At 41.8% G+C, this 5,196-nt stretch overlaps 1 pseudogene; it reads right to left on the bottom strand.

Moving 5' to 3' along the window:
- Positions 1-1,770: 1,770 nt before the first annotated feature.
- On the bottom strand, positions 1,771-4,496 carry LOC136469194 ((E)-beta-caryophyllene synthase-like; annotated as a pseudogene).
- Between the last annotated feature and the right edge of the window lie 700 nt (positions 4,497-5,196).

The raw sequence follows: 5,196 nt of genomic DNA, 5'->3' as shown, positions 1-5,196 counted from the left end.
TTGGGCAGCCGGGTAGCTAGTATTGTTAACACATTTTTGTATCGCTATGGTATTCCTACGTGATACTTTGTCCGTCCCAAAATAAGTATCGCTATGGTATCGTGCCAATCAAACTTTCTTAAGTTTGACCAGATTTGTAGAAAGTATTAGCAATATTTATATCTTTAAACAAGTTTATTATAAACTGGATTCAAAGATCTGCTAATGATACTAATTATCTACTATAAATGTTAACATTTTCATGTATATGTCTGGTTAAAGTTAAAAACACTTGACTTCTTAAAAAGCGAAAGCGAGAACGACACTTAATTATTTTGAGACAGAGAGGGAGTAGGTTCTTGGCTCCAATCCACGTCTGTTTCACATGACTTTTGTCTTGAACATAAGTTTCACATGACTTTTGTCAGGTGACGTGTTCGCTGCCTCTCACATCCTGCGTCACCCATCAGGGCAGTACGTCATCGGATCCAACGCTGGTAGCCGGTCATGGTCTGTTGCTTGTTGGCACTGCTTCTCTTTGGCATAGTTTCGTTAGCAATGCTGTACTTTATCTGTCCCAAATTAATTGTCGCAGTTGGTTTTTGTGCCAAAAGTTTGATTTAAATTTTAGAAAATACGTGCAGTATTTGTATGTATAAATAAATTTATTAAAAACTAGATTAAAATATCTATCTAATGATATTAATTATGTACCATAAATACTAATATTTTTTTTATATATTTAGTCAAAGTTGTTTATCGGAAAGCGAAAACGACATATATGTAGGGACAGAGGGAGTACATTTACACTGTAGCCATATGTTAGGTTTATTGTTCCTTTCGTTGTCAAAGGACCCTATATCTGTGAAGTAGTAGATCTGGTATTCTGCTTTCTACTGGCCCTGTTATTGCTATGTAACATGCATCCAACTATGAGCTGTAGATTGACGTGTTTACCGTTTTTTAGTATGGTTTTGATGGTATTCAATCATTGTCGATTTGATTATTGCGTTTCAAATGTTACAGTAATATCGATGCCATTTTTGTTATTGTTAACAATGTACGGACTTGGTTCCTAATTAAAAAAAAGTTAGGTGCACCCACCAGTCCTCAAACTTGTAACGGCGTGTCACCTTTTTTTTATAAAGCAAGCTTTTATTAAAATCTCAAAAGCAATACATTGAGACGATACAAAGCCTTAAAGAGCAATTTCCGACCTCTGTCTAACATGTTGCAACAAACTAATAAAAGAGCTAAAATGATCTGGCACATTCTAGTGACTATCAATTCTTAAACTAGAACCACTCATATGCCTAGAAGAAAAAAAAAACTCTTTGCCACCTGCATCAACTGTTGCGATTCCGCTACAGCTATATCCTGCAAATCCGGCTTCTGCAAAATAGCCCCAAGTATGTAACTAGTGGGTAACCAAGCTAAGTAGATAACCTGCATAGGAGAAACATTTTTTCTTAATATCATTCCAGCTAAGCCAAAGAGACCAACAAGTCACATCTGTTCCTAGCAGAAGTAGAAGCTTCACATCCTTGTTGACACCTCTTAGCCAGCCACTAAACATATGACATATAATGTCTGGTTTTAAAAGTCCTGTTGCTACATGAGTAAAAAGTACCCTTGGCAGACCATAAGCCCACCCACAAACGCCAACAAGTCTTGCTTACTAATGTTGGATCAATAAACTCACACGGAGTTGACATATATTGAAGCTATAACGTCCTTGATGCTAAATGAGAGGGTGAATGCGTCTTCAAGCTTGTACATGAAATCCATTGTTCAAGCAACGTTGACCGCTATCTCTAGAAGTGCCATTGGACGTTTGTGCTCGAGGCATTCTTCAACAATGTCCATCCATGCTTCTTCGATTATGACTTTAAGCTTTTTGTTGGCTTCCTCTACTGTCGCCTCATATTGGTTCATGCAAGTTTGCACCGTGGATACCACATGCTGCGAAGCTTGTTCACGCTTCAAGGGACAGCGAGAAGTAGGGACAATCAGTAGAAAATAAAAGATGTAAAATGTCTAAATGCGTAAATAAATATAACATTTACACTACTGATGAAACTGGTTTCCAACTATCTTTTACAAGAACTTTATATGTATAGTTTGAGAGATTCTCTAAACCTCATGCGACACGATGTCATTGCCGACGCGCCCCACAATACAGGCACCTCTAATGATTTTCGGAAAGGTAAGAGCCCACTCAACATCCTCCCTTGTAGTCACATCTCCCGGTGAAATGAAGCCAACAAGCTTTGTCATCTGCATACAAGCACTGCTACGGCTGGAAATTTGGAGGTGCTCTTCAGTATTGCCTGGGATGAACTGTTCATCACGCCATTTAACCTTAGCATGGTAGAATCTAGCAGTGTCAATCACCTAAATAGATAAATATAATGATGATAAAATTAATTGAGAAAACTCGTCATGTTTCCTTAATGTGATCTTTTGGAGCAGCTTATACCAGTTTTTTGACAAATTCAGCATTCTTGTTTTTCTTAAGTTTAAACTCCTTCACGATCTGATTTGTAGTGTTTCGTATGTTGATGAAGAGTGCATAAGTATGCTGGAATCTGTTCTTTTATTTCTTCATCCCACCTGTCATAGTTTTCAAGCAAAGGTAAACTTTAGTGATGTATATATAAATTTTGTTAATCTTAGCTACGAGTGATCTATCTTAAAAAATGTATAATAGAATATCTAGCTAGGTTGGCAAACCTTTCCATGGCCGTAGTGAAGATATCACTCTCCTCTGTGGTGCTACAGTTGTCATAAAGGTCATCGAACGACGAATACAAAAATCTTTGTCATCATTATCCGTGAATATGAGTAATAAGGCTCAAAAATCACTCCGAGCATCCAAAAGTGTAGCTCCACCATTCTGTCCCTTGCGAAGCTTAGATCTATTCTTGTTTGGAACTCCTTCCACCATCTATACATTATCAAGTAAATGTGTATTATTAGCAGTTTAGAACACTGCACATTATTGGTGAATTAATAAGTAAGCAACTCCATTAAGTAAATTATTACTACCAACTTAGTATATAGTAAATTGTCACTACGAACTACATTGTTACATGAATTAAGTATATATACCAATGTGTGGTTTCCTTACACTGTAAGTTCTTTCAACTCATCACAGTAGATAGCGTGCAAGATGTTGTAGTCTAGTTTGCAGACTCCAGTATGGTCGCATCTCGTGTAGCCTTCTTCTCATATATTGAGATGTAGCGCCTTGTCTCCACTGTCTTGACCCGCCTGAACCGAGGTGTTTCCAAAGTGCACTGGACCTCCTTTCGTAGTTCTGGCTCCAAATTTTCTAGCAGCAGAGACTGGAGGTGGCTCTTGTTGAAAGTGATGTTGTTGTCAAGTATATCTCTTCCCCATGAGTTCTCAGATGCGCAGAATCGTACAACATCAGCAAGCTGCTGATATCATCACTTGAAATGTTCCCTTGCTCATCCCTAAATTTCTCAAACACTTCTGCTCATGTAATTGAACATTCATTCACGCATATGTTAACACAGCTCAAAATTTCACACTACACATAATACTAGTTTATCCAACACACACATTTAGCATCACCATATATCGATGTAAGGAAACAGATACTACTTGTAGTTGACAATCTTAGGTACCTGATAACCTGAAGATTGCCCAGGTTCTCGATCTTGCTCTCATCAATACCCAGCTTCTCAACCATGTAATCTGAAATGAATGATGGAAACAGTGAAAAGATGCAGGCATTCAGTTCACCGAAAGTTCAGACAGTAAAAAAACAAGCAGCAGCCAGTAACAGCAGGAGAAGAGGAATCTCACCTTCAATGTTCTTCTTGACATGGCCTGCAATCCCGGAGCTCAGCGGGTACAGGTGTCGTCGAGGTCTGCAGGCAAGAACAAACAGGTCAGAAAACCTTTGCATTCCGTGAAGGGGCAGAGGAACAAGGCAACAACAGACCGAAACAAAAATAAGACAGCAACGGGGCGGCGACATTTTTGCAGGAAGCAGAGCAGAGCGGCTTACCGAAGAGCAGGCAGTCGAACTTGGGCTCCTGGACCTTGTGGCAGCGGTCATCGAACTCCATGTCTAGGGACTGTGGTGAAGAGCGAGCTGCAGAGGAGGAATCGAGATTAGCAGGCAGTCCGAATACTTCGCCGGAGAATTCATTCCAACCCAAAATTCCAGTTCGGTCATGTCATTATTTACACCCCCTCTCAAAATTTTATCATTCTTTCTAGAACCCTGAAAAAACTAGATCATCATTTCCAATCTAACAACCAATCCCGCTTTGACGTTTCGTGATAAAGGAAGGGGTAGCCAGTAGCCACTAGCCAGGCCGGTCCATACACCTGACAGGGAGCGTCTCACCCCGCTTTGACGTGATGTGGACTGCGGTGATGGGATTTTGAGCCGAGCTGACGAGGCAGCGAGAGTCACGTGCCATTCCGAGGCCGGAACGGAAGTAGTAGGGCTGTAGTCTGTAGGAGTAGCACTGCCGCATCGCCCGAAGCCCCAAACCGCAACCAAAACCAGCCGACGACCGTTCGTATACAAACCTAAAAGAAGCTATAGGGAAGGAGAGCAATGCCGGCGCGGCGGCCCAGGAAGGGCAACCGCCGGATCGACGCGGCCATTGACCACTTCGCCGCCATGGGCTACGCCGCACGCGACATTAGGGCCGTCGTCGCTGATCTCCTCAAGGTGATTTTCGATTAGGTCTCTTCTTTTTTCCCCCTGCAAGCAGCATCGGTCTATGGCGGCATTTTAGGGTTTGGGTTTCCTGATCGATTGGGGGTTCGAAATCCGCCTTTTTTGGTGCCGTGAACAGCCAGTTGCAAGGCGTTCTCTTGTGTTTGAGGCGATCGGCGCTTGAATTCGAGTGTGAATGAATGAATGCACTAGCTGATTGATCGATTGTGGTTTTTTCTCTGATACGGCTGTAGGTGTACGGGGGCCCTGGCCCTGATGTGTGGCGCGTACTGGAGGAAGGCTCCTACGAGCTTGTACAAAACAGGATCTTTGAGATCGAGGAAGAGGAGAAGCAGAAGCAGGACCAGCAGCTGCTGCTGGAGTATCACCGACAGCAGGATGGCCAGCAAGTGGAGGATGAGCCTCCTCAGGTTGGGTGATTTCTCATTTCTTTTTGTTGCCTCTCTCAAATTCTCACTTTCTCATTTTAGAACAACATGCTCAATATGGAT

This window comes from Miscanthus floridulus, chromosome 8 (genome assembly GCF_019320115.1).
Source record: "Miscanthus floridulus cultivar M001 chromosome 8, ASM1932011v1, whole genome shotgun sequence".
Taxonomy (NCBI): domain Eukaryota; kingdom Viridiplantae; phylum Streptophyta; class Magnoliopsida; order Poales; family Poaceae; genus Miscanthus; species Miscanthus floridulus.
Note: the sequence above shows the minus strand (reverse complement) of the source record. Positions and strands in the feature narration are given on the sequence as shown.